This window comes from Pinus tabuliformis, chromosome Q (assembly GCF_031772625.1).
Source record: "Pinus tabuliformis cultivar Carrire ecotype Pingquan chromosome Q, CPIR1, whole genome shotgun sequence".
Lineage (NCBI taxonomy): Eukaryota > Viridiplantae > Streptophyta > Pinopsida > Pinales > Pinaceae > Pinus > Pinus tabuliformis.
Window position 1 is genome coordinate 765,835,283 of NC_142296.1, and position 18,246 is coordinate 765,853,528.

The window sequence follows — 18,246 nt, forward strand, 5'->3', positions numbered from 1 at the left end:
ATGCCCCTGAGTCAATTAAACAGTTGTGCAGGTTTCTGTTATAAATCTCATAGGTCAGCAGGAAGGGTGGAGTATGAGAATTCGATCTATCTCCAATTAGAACTGAATCGGTAGCTTCAACCATACCTGGAGGAGGCTGGCCTGAATCATTAGCAGCTTTCGCACTGGGAAGTGGTGTAGAGGGAACAGCATTCAGCTCCTTAAGAAGTAATTTCTGCTGATGCTTTAATTTACTAAGTTCAAACATAGTAATGTTTGCTTTAGTTTTCTTCATGTCATCAACAATGTTATACTCCATTGAATCGGATACGACTAATGTTTTGGATGTTGAAGGAGTATTAGAAGTTGAAGGCTGGTTTTGGGGAGCTGGTGCAGGTGATTTCTTTGCAGGTGTTTTCTCTTTGGTTGTAGTGGCACCTGCGCTCCTCTTCTTTGAGGATACCTGAACAGGTTCAGAAGTACTTTTTCTCCTAGTAGTGACTGGGAACGCCTCTTCTTCATTATCAGTATCAGAGTTGGGGAGTATAAAATCCCACATCCCATGACATTCGACTACTTCTTCTTCATCATCAGTCGGTGCGATTGTTTCCTCTTCCTCTTCTTCTTCTTGCTCTGAGTCTGCGTTAGATATGACATTTGGGGGCTTTGACTCATTTCTCTTAAAAGTTCTAAAGGGTCTTTTGGTTGAGGTTTCGGCCACCTGCTTCTTTATTTCGACCATTTCATTTGATAACGTTTTTAAGACCTTTTTCAAACCTTCCATGTCGTATGGGTCTTTTGGGGTCTTCTTCTTTGAGTCATCTTTGAAAGCGACTTTTTTGGCTTTTCTGTCTTCCAGGGCAGCTTTCTTTTCCAAGGCATTGATGCGTTTTTCCACGGCAAGCGCTTCTTTCATATTTTCGGCTAAGGTAGGTTTCCCTGCTCTATCTACAAAGATGGCTATATTGGCAGGCAGAGCTGTTATATACCATTCGCTCCGAATTTGTTCGCTTGGTTTGGAGGCAGTAGGGATTTTATTTAGGAGTTTATTGAAGCGTGCATTAAATTCCTTAATTGGTTCCCTATGTTCTATTCTCAGATTGGAGAGATCGTTTATTAAAGTAGCCAAAGACCTATCATCTCCATATTTGGTAAGAAACTGCTCTTGGCAAGTGTTCCAACTGGTAATGGAACCAGAGGGTAAAGAAAAATACCAGGATCCTGCTAATCCTTGCAAGGTGTAAGGGAAGAGTCTAACAACAACATCTTGTTCTGTTACTCCTTTCAAGTTGATTGCTAACATGAAATTATTGATGTGTTCCTCAGCTTGGGTTCCATCATCTGGATTAAACTTGGGTAGCCATTTTTCAGGATAATCTGGTAATGGATGCAATGGCGCAGGCATGTTGACTGCACCAGGTCTGGTCCATGGATCTGCCATTGTAATAGCAACAGTGGTTGATACTACTGTTGGAATTCCAGATGTATGAGAAGGAAATAATACTGAGGAGTGGGCAGGTTGAGATGTTGAAGCTTCTAATCCCTGGTGAACAACAATATGTAATGGGGGAGTGGATGGCCGACTTTGCAGAGGGGAAGATGCAATGGAGGATGTGGATGAAAGCTCTTCACTATCAGATCCTTCAGTATTTTTCTTCGCCTTTTTCCTTTTAGGTAAAGGGAACTCAGTGGGTTCAATACCGAGCTTTTCGCTCTGAAGTCTGGTGAGAGGATGAGGTAAATTGAACTGCGAAGTCGCACTGCTTTGTGATACCTCAGATTTCTGTGGTGAAATCGAGAAGCTCTGAAGTTTGTGGATGAGAGACTGGACTTCAGGTGATTCAAGACTTAATTGTTCTGGAGTATGATGGGTTTGAGCAGTGGTAGTTGATTCCCTTTCTTCTTGTTTGGATACCTGCGAACCAGTATGCAAATAGGAAGATCGAGGGGATTCGGAGGGAGGATTACTCTTAGAATGGCTTATGGGTTTTAGCTTATGTGCCATTCACAGTCGATGCCCTCCTTCTAGCGTCAAAAATGTTGAGGCCTCGAAAATCGCTGCAACAACATCGGGGATAACCACCCGGTCCGGACCTTAGTACAGCTCCTTTTCCGTTTGGAATAGTGGCTCCAACTGGGGATAATGGGACCAGTTTCCCAAAAGTAGATAATCGGGATGAATGGATGATTTATAAAACTAAGCTAGCGATGGGCGGATAACTAAACTATTTAACAAGAATACAAGAACTATAACCTATCCTGGGAATCTATTGAGCTTTAGAGTGTAGCGTTTGATGGTCTATGTCTAAAGACATGCATATAGATGACTCCATTTATCAGACATAGATGTTAACTTTATTCAAGATTGCTGTGCATAAATAGTTAAACAGAGCGATTAAAGCGATATTACCACACTCATCATTTATATTATTGACATATACATGATTTAAAGGAAAGCATTTCATAAAACATCCAATAGTGGAATGAATACAGATCTGCTGTTACAGCGCATGCATATAATCAACAATAGCAAGGATAATCAAATAACAATTCACATAACAGGAATGAATTCAGAAATACCATATGAGCTGCTTTGACACTCCCGATATCAATCGCTACTTGTAATTCTTTGTTCAACACAGAAACATTCTCAACAACGACAATAGTGCACAATTGCATAAAAGCCTCCTTGCTGAATTAAGAATAACTGGTCCAGTTTCATAAAAGAATATTGACTGAAGCACAATAGTGCAAACTTCAGTCTATTAAGTCTGATACAAAACTTTACGACCCTTTCCAAAACGACGAAAGGGTCTATAAATACTAAACTAATTTAAATATCTAATAAACAGAAATCCTACTTAATTGGCATCAATAACTTTTGATCCTATTTTTGCCATGCGATCTGGCAAGCGGGAGCATGATTCATCAAGTCGGCTGCTTTCCTTTGAATTTGAGCTGACTTATCGCAAGCATTGGCTCTACTTCAGGAGGTTTGTTGAGGCGCGAACTGAGCTGTGCGGCATAGGTGGCATCCTGAATATCGGGAATTATATACCCGATTGCATCTGTTAGGCACTTAAGGGCAGCTCTTTGTGTATGCGGCTTAATCAGAAAGAGCCAATATGCTTCCAAGCTTAAACTATTAATCCCAGCGATTAATCTCCCCTTTTCCTCTAATTCAGGATAACATGATTGCTCCAATGTGTTTGTTGTTGTGATCTTTCCTGGTGTACATTGAGAAATCATATTTGATAAGTAGAGAGTGTTGTTAACTAGATCAACTAAATTGCTGGAAGTTAATTTACATCTTGAAGCCGCTCTCTCTGCTTTCATCACCTGAGTGTGCCATTCTGTAAAAAGTATATCTTTATGTGTTTCTAGGGTTCTGGGCAAATTTGCTGCTTTCCCATGATCAGAATCTTGCCAGTCAAGATATGCAGTTATGACCTCTTCAGCTTGATCTAATTCATTTCTGGCCTTCTCTACCTGCTGATTTATAGATATCGTTAACTCACATAATGGCTCTGCTTGAGCGATTTGCTGACACAAGAGCTTAACCTGGGATATCAATGCACTGTTGATTAGTGATGCTTCCGTTCTGAATTCTGCCACTTGTGAAGTGCCCTTTGCTTTTTCGAGCTGCGATGACAATTGAGCGATTTGCTCATCCTTTGTTTTCATCATTTGCTCATTCGCTGCTCTTAATTGTGCCAATGCCTCTGTCAATTCCTTTTGTTTCTGGATCGCGCTTTGGTCGATCCTTTGCCTTTCTTCCTGCAATTGCTGGGTTAATTGATTGTTCATTTGCTGTTGTGCCAACAATTGCTCCTCTGCTTGATCTGCCTTCTGCTTTGTTTCAGTCAATTGTGCCTGTAATGCAAAAATTTCTTGGTCCTTAGTCTTTAGTAGAAGACTTACCTCCGATGCCTTGTCAATTGTCGCTGCCGAATAGGCTCCCGCATACTGTGACAGTTTTGTTAGGTCATCGGAGGGGTCGAATTCCTCCTTCCAAACCACGCTGCCCATTACAGTCTGTTCTGGAAAAAGGGGAGGTTGATCAATCTTCCTCCTTTTCCTTTGTCTTTTTACCACTGCCTTATGCCTCGGGCTGTAGAAAACATCCAAGGGAGGAATATCTTCTACCTGGAGAATGATTTGGTCGGAGGGGTCTTTTGGTATTACCTCAACATCCTTAGAAATGGGTGGGCCGCTGGTTCCACTTAGAACCTGAGGTGAAGTGATGTCCTGTGTATCATTTGTCTTGGAAGTGTCTGTATCTTTCGAACATTCCAATCCACTGATGATGGAATGAAACTGCTGCCATTCCTGGAGTAATTTGGGGTCTATGGTAGTGTCCACATTGACATCAGTGGTGGTCTGTTTCTCCTTTTCGGCTTGGGACTCCTTCCGCACTGTTTCCTGCTCTCTTTTCAGCTGTTCCTCTTGTTCTTTCTTTTGCCTTTCCTCTTGCTCTTTCTTTTGCCTTTCCTCTTTCTCTTTCCTCTGTTTCTCCTCGTGTGCTCTCTTCTGCCTATCTTCTTTTTCTTTTCTCTGCCTTTCCTCCTGTTCCTTTTTATGATCCTTTGTTACCACCGGAGGTTCCTTTGACTGTTGCCGAACAGGCTCGCTTGATGATGTCGTTGGGGTTGTTGCTAGTAAATCTAGAGGCAGAGTTTGCAACCTCTGTTCTCTAAGCTTATTAAACTCAGTCAGCCCTTCATCATTATATTTCATTCGAGCAAGTTCTTTAGCTTGACCTATTGTTTCGGTTGCAACGAATAGGTCGTCAAACATATCTTCTTTGTGCTCAAATTTTGTCAATTTGGCCTGTTCTAGTGCATTGTAGGCAACTTTGCTTGGATCATATGGCCTGTTTGGGATAGTCGCCAGAGTTAAGGATTGAATCTTTGTGGCTTCCTTTTCTGCATGTTTGAGATCATGCAGAGTATAGACACCACACCTCAAGGGAAAAGAGGGCCAGCCCCTCTTCTTTTCTTTCTTGAGAGTCTGTGTAACACTCTCAGCCATAATCTGATAGGCGATTTTTCTTGCTAGCAGTTTATCTGGTATATACAAAGGGAGAACATGTGGGTTGGCTTGGCTGCCGAAAACTCTTATGTAGGTAAATTTCTCCTCTCCGAACCAACTTGCTACCGCTGTTATATCAAATGAAGCTTGATAGGAAATCTTGGGAATGTGTTTATCAAAAATAGAATAATGAATAGGCACCATAAAGCCATTGCAAATTTGGTACAGATGGTGCTTGTAAGAGGACTTCCATAGTTTCTGATGGTATATGTGGATAGCCGTGGGATCTTGTGGCGTCCACCTCCAGCCGAGCACGGGAAATTCAGAATTGAAACATAGTGTATCTAAGATATATGCACTGTAATAGAATGGGGGAATTTTCCTTTTAGTGACGACAGTCTGATGTCTAAAATCACGCACAACTTGTGCTAATTTGTCAGAAAGGATGGTGGCCCAATCCATAATTATATTGTTTACAGCTGCCTCCATTAGAGGAACCATCTCTATGGTAAAATTAGCAGAATCATGCAATCCCCATAATCTACACATCATTATTCCCGCATAGCAATAAGGAGAAGCCAGAGAATCAACCGAGTACTTACCGGAAGATTCGTGTTTGTGTTTGGCTGGATTTTGTCTCCAATCCCGGATGGGTTCGGATTCAACTTCATTTTCACTTGCAAACTTCTCCAGGAATGCTTTGTTATATATCTTCTCCGGCTCGGGCAAATGATACATTTGTCTTAGATCATCCGGCCTGAACGATCCGAAGATTCTTCCATCTCTAGTGTTGAAAGTTCTGTCCAAGATTGGGATTTCTTGAATCGCCCATCGCACTACATCTGTGTATGGGAGAATTTGCTCCCTGGCCGCTATTCTGTGAAGGAAAGAGTCGGCTAAATCCTTGAGAGTACATTTTGACTTCCGAGTAGGATCTGCAGTAGCTTCTGTTACTGTCTTCACTGGTTCTTCGGCTTCAATTAGGTTGTAAGTGCCTTGCCAAGTAACTCTGGTGAGACCCGTGCATGTAGTATCAGATATTAAGCCTTTCTTCTTGTCTACGAGAGCTTGTCCTGCAGCTGGTGTAGTGGAAGTGCCTGCGGTCTTCTTAGATTTCTTCCCCATCTTATTTGAGCTTCCTTCTATGGATGAATTCTGCACAGCGGCGCAAATATACGTAATATAGAGAAATAGCAATGAAAACTTGCAAGTGATGAGAAAATATGGACAGATGCGTAATAAGGGATTAGCCTTTAAAATGGGCGCGGACACAATCCATGGGAAGATTTTAGGACTTATGATCACATTAATTGGCCATTGAAAACCTGTCATCCCTTAAATGCCCATGATATCGTTAATAGGCCGAATGATTCATTTAAGCGTGCAGTGGGCATTTTGGCGGTTGAGCGCAGGTGAATGATTGCTTAACCGATCAAGCTTTAAATATGAATGAACCGTGATATCCCATCACTTAACGGCTTTTTATTGAAATCTGTGCTTTATCACAATCGGGTATCGGGACAACCTTAAACCTTCTTGTATTGACACTATTCACAACCCCCGATCGCCGATAGTGATATCGCTTCGCGTCGGGGGTATGACCTGAGCGCCTTTTTTATTGTGCATTGAATATTGCCGATCCCCGATTGCGATATCGCATCGCATCGGGGTGGAGAGCTTTGGGAGCATCAAGAATGTTTTATAGAATATCGCCGAACACCGATTGCCGATAACATATCGCATCGGAACTAATGGCATGTGGGTGCTTTAAAACCTGCATAAAGTATCGCCGATTGCCGATTGCGATATCGCATCGGCGGAGATTAATGTGCCGCTTATTTGTATTCCTTATGTCATTGCGATATGCGATCTTGCGATCGCTTTATCGCAATGACAAAGATTTGCTTTATTCCATTTTATGGGTTTTACAAAAAGGGTTTTATACAATGATTTCATTTGATTATCGGTTTTTTCGAAATAATGAAGTATTGATACCAACTAACTTCTAAAGGGACCCATTTCATATGATATTAAATAAAAAGAATGAAATGGGGGGGTTGTTGTAAAGCACAACAATTGGCGATTCGCTGGAAGAACCAGTTATCTCTGGAAATCATAGAAATACTTAAGCTTTTTCAGAATAGAGTTTCAATCAAAGGGGAAAATTCTAATATAACTAGATTTCTATGCATTCTGAGTAAAATGAAACTATTTTGTTGACTTCCTCCCTTTTTTAAGAAAATAAATACATTCTAAGTTTAAAATAGGCCTTTATTGGTTTATAATGATAAAATAGAAAACCTTTCCAAATCAGCTTTTATAGTAAACTCATCTGTCATAGGTAGAGCCTCTGCTGCCAGCAAACATCTATAGTTTCGACAGGGATACCTTTTAACCATGTGATTGTCCATTGTCCCATCTAATTAAGAGTGTGATTAACAGAATGAATTTAAAATATGTTTTCATATTTTGTATTTCATTTCCTTTTCTGTTGTTGATAAGATAAAAAGCCATTGTCCTGGTTTGGTGGCCAGCTATTGACAATGCCATTCACTGGTAGTAGTCTAATTGAACAAGCTGGCTCGTGATGAGACCCCTTGTCTTGTAATTTCAAGCCATTACCCTGTTTTGGTTTGCAGTATTGGTAATGTCAGATAAACTATTTCCCTATGAACATGGTAAGCAGGCTTGTAATAAGACCTCTTATCTTTAATATCTTATATTTTAGAATTACACTCTGAATAATCATAAACTTTAGTGAATGGGATGAACAATCTTCTCTTTAAGAGTAAATGGATGACAGGGTAAGAGCTGAAGATGCTGAAATTGGATTGACTTCTATCTTGATATTGATAACCTTTTGAGACCAATTTGAAAACAGAAAATGATTTACAATACTTCTATGCTTTGAGAGGAGTTGAAAAAACTTGAACTGTGGTTTCAGAATACAATGATATCTAATTTCGTAGAAATTATCCTTTTTTGTTAAAAGTTCTATTTATTTAAAAGCAAATATTCATACTAGTTCTGTGGGACAACTTTTCAAACACAGCAAAAGGTCAATGGAAGATATCTCACAACCTTATTTTCTAAAAATCCTACAAACTATAAAATCCTACCAAAATGAAAGGAGAAGGGGTTACCTCCTCAATTAAAGATTTTCTTCAAGATAAGGCCATTAACAGGGAGAGAATCTCTCAAACCTGATAAATCTTGCAATATAAAGGTTGAATGGCCTATCTTCTCACAGATCTGAAATGTTCCAAGCCACAACTTCTGGAACTTGGAGTGTTTGCCCTTGTCCTCATGGGCTTTGTCTCATTTCAGAACTAAATCACCGACTTGGAATTGTTTTGAAGCGGATGAGACTGAATCAAAAGCTGCTTTGATGACTTGCTGATGCTTGGCATGGATAACCTTGGCTTTTTCTCTTTCCTCCTCTAATTTTAGAATTTGGTCATGTCTAAACTGAATAGAAGAGGAAGGACTTTCCTCAATAAACTGCACTAGAGCTAAAGAAGGAATAACAAGATTTGTGGGTAGTATTGCTTCTTTTCCATATACAAGATTAAACGGAGAAGTTCCAATAGAAGCTTTCTGTGTTATCCTATCAGCCCATAATGCAAACGCTAAAGATTTGTGCCATTTTTTATGATTTTGTTCGATAGTTCGCTTAATGATTTTGATCAGATTCTTATTAGTAGACTCCGCTAAACCATTACCTTGGGGATAGTAATTAGCAGAATATTTTAATTTAAATCCTCTTTTAATAGCGAAATCAAACATAGCATTGCCTGAAAAGTAAGATGCATTATCAAAAACAAGAGCATTTGGGACACCAAACCTGGTAATGATGAATTGATCTATGAATTCAATGATTGCTTCAGAATTTGCTGTTTTTAAAGGGATTGCCTCCACCCACTTAGTAAAATAATCGGTAGCGGTAAGGATATACTTATGCTGTTTGGAAGATGGTGGAGTAATCTCCCCAATGATGTCCAATCCCCATTGCTCAAATGGTTGTTCAATGTTGACTGGTTGCAGAGGGAATGCTGATTTACGTTGTCTTCCACTAGAAGTTTGACAGTTGAGGCATTTCCTTACATACTCGTGGGCATATTTAAACAGAGTACGCCAATAGTAACCAGCATGAATAATTTTGTGAGCTGTTGTATCAGCTCCAAAATGTCCTCCCGCTGGCCCATCATGTAACTCCTGCAAAACCTTTTGGGCTTCAGGTTTCTCAAGGCATCTTAACAAGATAGAATCATAATTCTACCTAAAAAGCATGTCATCGATAATTGTAAAATTATTTGCTTTCAACCTAATGGCCCTTTTGTTCTTGTAAGATAAGTTTGGAGGTGCATAACCATTCTTTAAATAAAAGATTAAATCTGCATATTGTGATTCAGAATCAGTAACACTTATCTGATTGATTTCTTCAGTTTGCTTTGTATCGCTTGATTCTGGAATGTTGGATGCTCCTGCCAATATCCTGCAAAAACCTTGGCCCCTAACAATCTTTGCTGGCCTAATTTCTAAGTCATACTCTTGAAGCGCTGTGACCCAATTTTCCCTTTTTTCACCTAGTTCTTTTTGGATTAATAGTTGCCTAACTGCTGGGAAAGGAACTATAATTTTTGTGTGAGTTTTCAAAACGAAGGGTCTATAATGCTTGACTGCTTTAAATACAGCAAAGGCTTGTTTTTCTACATCGGAATAATTCAATTCAGCACCCTGAAGATTTGAGCTAAAAAAAGAAATGGGTGCTTCCAAATTGTGATCATTTAGTTGCGTGAGTACTGCAGCATAAGACAAGTCGGATGCAATCATATACAATGTAAAATGATTAGAAAAATTTGGAGTATTCAAGGCTGGGGCATTGATTATTGATTGCTTGATTAAATCAAAAGCTTCCTTTTCTGCTGATCCCCACTTAAAGACTGCATTCTTCTTAATCATTGTCTGAAGTGGCAAAATAATTTGAGAATGTTGGCATTATGAGATAAGTGTTGTCCTTGATGGCAAACCTCACTGATGACAAATCATAGTACAGAAGGTCAGCAGCAAGGAATTGATGATCAGACTATAAGAAGAAGATAAAGTTCATACACGCAGGTTCGTTAAGCCCAAGTCGCGTGTACACGCAGGTTGGCTTCAGCAAAAGCGCGTGTATGTGGAAAAGTACCTTTGGTCCATGGCGGTTAGTCCTTGGAAGTTGTGCCTATGGTTTCGGACCATTGTGTCTCGACGGGCGTGTCGATCCCTAGTTTTGAAGTTGATGGTATTGTGTTACTATGGTTTTGGCTCTTGATATTGAGCAAGGCCTAAGGCTATATAAGGAGAAGGAAATCATTAGGCAAGTGTATCTGAAATGTCTTGAATATCTGAAGAAGTATGAGATCCAGTATGCAGGTTATGGGTTGATGATGCATTGCTTGATCTGAGCTAAGGAGAGATCGGGATCAGATCTCATCGGTTGATGGAGAACTAGATCTAAGGAGAGATCGGGATCAAATGGTTTGAAATGAACTATCTTTATGATGCTTATTCTAGATCTACATACTGACGCATCTATTGTTCTATAAGTATTATGAGTATGATTGATGTCTGGTACAACTGCAAGTTGATAGAAATTATTTTTAGATCTGTACGCGGGTTTGCTTTAATAAAAGCGCGTATACACGCGGGTTTGATTCATCGAAGTAGCGTATACATTGTAAATCTTAATATTTGAAGTTGCAGATGGATCTGATGGTTATTACAGAGTTCTGTGTCTGCTCTGTGTTCTGGTGACTGTTGTTAACAGGGTTTCAGTGATTCAGAGTTTGATGATTGTTTTGAGCTTCAATGATAGTTATGGGTCCAGTATGAAAATTGGATGAAAAGTGGCCTTACAGATTATGTGTTGTGCTTCAGTGTATCCAGTCTGAAAATTGATGAAACGTGGTACCTGGAGGTGAGAAGATTGTAGGCAAGCACCTACGTACTAGTATCTAAGCTAGTACAAAAGCTAAAGGAGATATTTGGAGCATTGTAGCAGGTAGCAGCCTGCGTACTAGTAAATGGATCGGCTAGTACAAGAGCAAAGGGGGTTGTAGCTCCCGTATTGGTATAAGACTGCACCAGTACAAATATTGTAAAAGGATTTTCTTATTAAGAAGAAGATTGAGATGACTTGCAGCAGGTGGTTTTCACCCACATTGGGTTTCCACCTTATATCTTTGTGTTCATGTGTGTGGCTCTTGTGTGATGTTCTGTTCTGTTATTCTGCACCTGTTTACTGTTAATATGCTTAATAATGATCTGATGCATTTACTGAAGATTAAGCTAACTGAATTATAAGATCTCTGGATATACGCGAGTTTCATTAGACACAGTAGCGTGTACACACGGGTTCACTTAATTGAAGTAGCGTATATGTTTCTGAGTATGAAATTGAAAAGTTTGATTGATCTGATAATACTGATTCACCCCCCCCTCTCAGTATTATTTCCAACAATTGGTATCAGAGCAGGTCCTTTGGTAGAAGCTTGATCGCTTGAAGGAGATCCATGGAACAATGGGAAAGAAGCTTAAGAAGAAAGCTCATAAGAAGAAGAAGACATCTCAGAAGATCTATGACAGTGGGAGAGTCGATTGGGGATTAGGTATAAGAAGCTCTTCAGATTCAGAATCAGATTCAGAATCATTATCAGGTATGAATGTGTTATCCTCTGATGTTCCAGCCATATTTCCTTGTGAGACAGATGGAAGTGATAGTGAAACTACTGAACTTGCTCTTATGGGTGAACAAGAAGGAAATGAGATAGAAGCAGAATTTAGAAGACTAAGAAGCAAAATTAGAACTCAAGAAGATCTTCTGAACATAAAGGATGATACTGCTAAGGCTCAACGAGAGTTATTCAAGGAGAAATATCAAAAGTTGTAGGTTGAAGCAACTTCTCTAAGAAATGAAGTCAATGACAAAAACACAACCATCAAGAAACTCAAAGATAGATCCAGCTACTATGAAAATCTTGAAGCTACAATCCTCTCACTAAAAGGAGATCTTGAAGAATCAAAGAAGCAGAATACAGATCTACTCCAAGCTACTGCAAAACAAGAAAACGAAGTCACCAGCTTAAAATCTCAACTAGAATGTGCCTTCCGAGTTCGTCAAATGCAGCAGGATCTGAATGAAGAACAAGAAAAGGAGATTCTCAAACTAAGGCATCAGTTGGAAGAAGGAAGGAAAGATGGAGAAGACATGAAGAAACAATGTCTAGAAAAGGAGGAACAACTTCAAGTTGAGGTAAATATCTTGAAAGGTAAATTAGAAGAAAAGGATAAATTTTTGAGATTTCAAGATAGTACTAAAGCCTTGGATGATATTCTTAATAGTCAAAGGTCTCCTGCTATCAAGACTGGTCTTGGTTTTCATGAATCTGTTGAAGGTGAATCTAGCTCACAAGGTGAGGCAAGGAACTCTAAAGAGAAAACTAAAATGATCAACAAGGAGATGAAAGGTCAACCCCATCAACAATCAAAGAAAAAGGCTCCTCAAAGAAAATCTTTTACTCCTCCTATGAATAATATTGAATGTTATGTATGTCATAATCTTGGACATGTTGCAGCTAGATGTAGAAGAAGAAGAGTTCAAGACTATTATGCGGACAGGTCATCTCAATCAAGGTACTTTAATGGATATTGCTTTGCTTGCAATATGTATGGTCACAAAGCTGCTGATTGCTACAGGAGAAATATGAAACATGTAAGATGTTATGCATGTAACAAGCTTGGACATATAGCAAAGGAATGCAGGAACAAAGGATGGACATCACATCAAAAGGAGAAAACCTCATCACACTTGAAGATATGGAGGAAGAAGGAAGTACAGTCAGCACAATGTACTGAGACACAGCACAGCATAGACATATCAGACTCAGGGGGAGCTGAAAGTGTAAACCTTCAGTGTCCTGAATCTCATACGCAAGTTCCTTAAAGGGAAGTCGCGTATATACGCGAGTTCGACACTGCAAAGTCGCGTATATGTCAGTCTGAGGAAAAGCAGTGGGGACAGGCTCAGAAAAGGGATCTGATATGATTCAGTCCATTATTTGCTCTATTGGTTAATAGCTTCAGTCTGCTGAGGATGTGTGGAAATGTTTTGGTACTTGTATGATGTCTAGAAGTGTTTTAATCCTAACTTGAGGATGATGATGTTTTGATGCTTATGCATGATCAGATCTAACAGATGGCACTGGTTGAGGGGGAGCATATGCCTTTAGTAATTCATTGTTGGCATTATGGTTAATAATCCTTGGTGATGATTCTTATATGGCTAAATGATATATCTTGCTATTGTGAGTTGTCTATGATAAACTCTCATTTGATTCTTGGAGTTACATAGAAGATGTTCAGATCAGATTTATGGTTGATTCTTTGATGATGCATATATGGTGCTTACATGGTGATCTTCATAAGAACAAGGAGAAGTACAAAGCTTGAATACACATCTTCCTCACTTGATGATGAGTCACTTATATACTGCTGTTGTCATATGCATAAATATCATACAGTTATGATGCAGGCACTCATGCGGATAAGGATTGTTGCTGATGATGATATCAAGAATCTTTGTCAAAAGAATTTGAGCTCAAGATACATAGTGCTGATACATGGATGACTACTCAAAGTTGCTTTATTGAAGACATGGTGATGAGTTCTTATCTATATGATGATAGGTTGATCCTTACATATGTTGATTGATGCAGATGTTCCCAAGTAATGATACTTGGATCATGTAGAGCTTGATGAAATGGCTATGGTGGTTTCACACATGATACAATGTGAATGACTCTGAATTCTGTTCAAAGGGATGAATTGATGCAGACATACCTTGTTATAGGTTGATGACCTATTCTCTACAGGACATTTACAGGTTGCTGATATGGAAATTTGTGTACGCGTGTTGTTTAAAGGATATCCGCGTGCATACGCCGGTTTACAAGGGGATAGTCGCGTATATTGTGTACGCGTGTTGCGTAAGGGATATATGCGTATATACGCCTGTTTATGTGTATACAAACGCGTATATGGAGATTTGAAGGAAATCAGCAGGGACAGATGTTGGTTGCAGAAAGTCTGATATAGGTCTGACAGAGATCATCTGGCACAGGTTCAGGGGGAGCAGATAATCTTCCAATGATGCATTGTTGGCATTATCTTAAAGCTTTTGGTTCTAGTTCACATTTGGTGTTGATTTCAGGAGGAACAAAGGCGAAAGGAGAACAGAAGGATCTCTTGGTTGCTGATCTGAATGGTGATTATCAGATGCTGCTGGTGACTTTCATAAGTCTTGGTCTAGATCTATTGTCTCTATGTCATATATCTCTCTTGTGATATCTCTTTTATGGTGTCAAGGTCATGTAACGGCCTATTTTGGTTTCCCCACTATGCCTGGGATGATTGATGCAATATGATTGGTTGTCATATGTAAACTTTTGATGTATCCCCACTTGGTTGGGTGGATGAGTCAATTTTTGTATATCCTCACTTAGTTGAGAGATGGATGTATGTATGAGTCTTTGGTGATAGGAAGGTCTTTTATGATGTATAGAGTCATGTTCTTCTTGAAGAACATCTTTTGCAGATCTTGCCTACAGTCAGGAAGAGCATGAACAGCACACTTCAGCAGTACAGAGACTTGGCATGTACTCAGGGGGAGCATTGACAGATTGGTACACCTTGGCATATACAAAGGGGGAGATTATTCAGAGATTTCAGCAGGTACTCAGGGGGAGTATGGACAGTGGAATGATTCAGCAAAGGAAGAGAATATCTTGGTCCACCCTTTGCCCTTGATGTCAAAGGGGGAGAGTGATTTGGTGTTGTTGCCATCAAGTCCAAAGGGGGAGATTGTTGGCATTATGATGCATGTGTTGTACTTGATGGCAACCCTCTCATATCTCACTTATGTATAACTGGATGAATCTTCAGACGAGATATCAGATGTAACTGATGGAGGATAGCTCAAAGGAATCAGATGATGAATCTTCAGAAGAGATATCAGATGTGACTGATGGAAGAATATCTCACTTATGTATAACTGGATGAATCTTCAGACGAGATATCAGATGTGACTGATGGAGGATAGCTCAAAGGAATCAGATGATGAATCTTCAGAAGAGATATCAGATGTGACTGATGGAGGACAGCTCAAAGGAATCAGATACTAATTCTAAGTGTGACAAGTTAGCTTTGCCATCAAGTCCAAAGGGGGAGATTGTTGGCATTATGAGATAAGTGTTGTCCTTGATGGCAAACCTCACTGATGACAAATCATAGTACAGAAGGTCAGCAGCAAGGAATTGATGATCAGACTATAAGAAGAAGAGAAAGTTCATACACGCAGGTTCGTTAAGCCCAAGTCGCGTGTACACGCAGGTTGGCTTCAGCAAAAGCGCGTGTATGTGGAAAAGTACCTTTGGTCCATGGCGGTTAGTCCTTGGAAGTTGTGCCTATGGTTTCGGACCATTGTGTCTCGACGGGCGTGTCGATCCCTAGTTTTGAAGTTGATGGTATTGTGTTACTATGGTTTTGGCTCTTGATATTGAGCAAGGCCTAAGGCTATATAAGGAGAAGGAAATCATTAGGCAAGTGTATCTGAAATGTCTTGAATATCTGAAGAAGTATGAGATCCAGTATGCAGGTTATGGGTTGATGATGCATTGCTTGATCTGAGCTAAGGAGAGATCGGGATCAGATCTCATCGGTTGATGGAGAACTAGATCTAAGGAGAGATCGGGATCAAATAGTTTGAAATGAACTATCTTTATGATGCTTATTCTAGATCTACATACTGACGCATCTATTGTTCTATAAGTATTATGAGTATGATTGATGTCTGGTACAACTGCAAGTTGATAGAAATTATTTTTAGATCTGTACGCGGGTTTGCTTTAATAAAAGCGCGTATACACGCGGGTTTGATTCATCGAAGTAGCGTATACATTGTAAATCTTAATATTTGAAGTTGCAGATGGATCTGATGGTTATTACAGAGTTCTGTGTCTGCTATGTGTTCTGGTGACTGTTGTTAACAGGGTTTCAGTGATTCAGAGTTTGATGATTGTTTTGAGCTTCAATGATAGTTATGGGTCCAGTATGAAAATTGGATGAAAAGTGGCCTTACAGATTATGTGTTGTGCTTCAGTGTATCCAGTCTGAAAATTGATGAAACGTGGTACCTGGAGGTGAGAAGATTGTAGGCAAGCACCTACGTACTAGTATCTAAGCTAGTACAAAAGCTAAAGGAGATCTTTGGAGCATTGTAGCAGGTAGCAGCCTGCGTACTAGTAAATGGATCGGCTAGTACAAGAGCAAAGGGGGTTGTAGCTCCCGTATTGGTATAAGACTGCACCAGTACAAATATTGTAAAAGGATTTTCTTATTAAGAAGAAGATTGAGATGACTTGCAGCAGGTGGTTTTCACCCACATTGGGTTTCCACCTTATATCTTTGTGTTCATGTGTGTGGCTCTTGTGTGATGTTCTGTTCTGTTATTCTGCACCTGTTTACTGTTAATATGCTTAATAATGATCTGATGCATTTACTGAAGATTAAGCTAACTGAATTATAAGATCTCTGGATATACGCGAGTTTCATTAGACACAGTAGCGTGTACACGCGGGTTCACTTAATTGAAGTAGCGTATATGTTTCTGAGTATGAAATTGAAAAGTTTGATTGATCTGATAATACTGATTCACCCCCCCCTCTCAGTATTATTTCCAACAGAGAAAAATCTAGAACAAATCTTTTAACAAAATTGATCTGGCCTAAAAATGACTGCATTGACTTTTTATTGTGTGGGAAAGGGATTTCAGAGATTTCTTTGATCCGATCAGGATCTATATAAATACCATCTTTGGACACAATAAAACCCAAGAGTTTTCCTTGATCAAGAGCAAAGAAAGACTTTTTAGGGTTAAGAGAAATACCATATCTTTTGCAACGCTGAAAGATTTGATTAAGGTCATGTAAATGATTATACCTCTCCTTAGAGAATACAGTAATATCGTCTAGATAGACGACTACTGTTCTATTAATTAACCCTCTAAAAGCTATATCCATAGCTCTTTGGAATGTCGCTCCTGCATTTATAAGTCCGAAAGGCATTTTCTGATATGCATACGTTCCCCATTTTGTTCTAAATGTGGTTTTAAGCTGGTCATCAGGATGAACCAGAACTTGGTTATATCCTGAAAAACCATCAAGAAAGGACATCAATTCAGAGCCTGCTACTGATTGGAGTATTTGCTCCATAGTAGGTAATGGGAAGTTGTCCTTCAAGCTCGCTTTGTTCAAATTTTTGAAATCAATACAAATTCGAATGTCGCCATTTTTCTTTCTGACTGGCACCATATTAGAGACCCAGTTTGAGTGTCGGACAGGAAAAATAATCTTGGCCTTCAAGAGTTTGTTAAGTTCCGATTTAATCTGGGTCTCCAAATTTGGATGTATTTTTCTTAACTTCTGCTGAATTGGTTTCTGATCGGGAAGCATAGGAATGGTATGCTGGATAATGGATGTATCATAAGTCTTCAAATCATCATATTTCCAAGCAAAAACTTGTTTATTTTTTCTTAACAGTTTGATGAATGCCTCCCTCTCTTCTAAGGAAAGTCCTAATCCTAGATTAATATGTTGAGGAGCTTGTTCAGTTCCTAGATTTATCAATTCAAACCTAAGAGTAGAGCTTTGGAGCTTTGCATTAATTACAGCTTTAAATCTGTCTTTAATATCATAAAGATCTTCCAGCTTTACCACAAGCTTAGGAATTGCATTTTCCTGAGGTATTTCTTTCATTTGTAAATCATGGTCATTCTCCTCAATAATTTGATCGTCCTAGGACTTTTCAGAAGTTAGGAATTGTAAAATATCCTCATCATGATTGAATACTCTTCAATTAGTGACATTGTCAGGAATTGAAGGCCTAAAAAGTAATTCTACGGAAAATCTATCTAGGCTGTAGTCTTCAGAAGGTAGAAGCTTGGAAGCTACATTAGTTAGGAGATCGGCTGCCGAGTTTTGAGGCCTGGGGATGGAGGAAATGTTAAACGCGGAAAAGTGCGAAGTAAGTTCTTGTACTAGCGATTGATAGTGCTTGAGGTGATTTGAAAGGCAATGAATTGCATTCCTCACCTGTTTAACAATAATTTCAGAATCGCCAAATACTTTCAAGTATTGCACT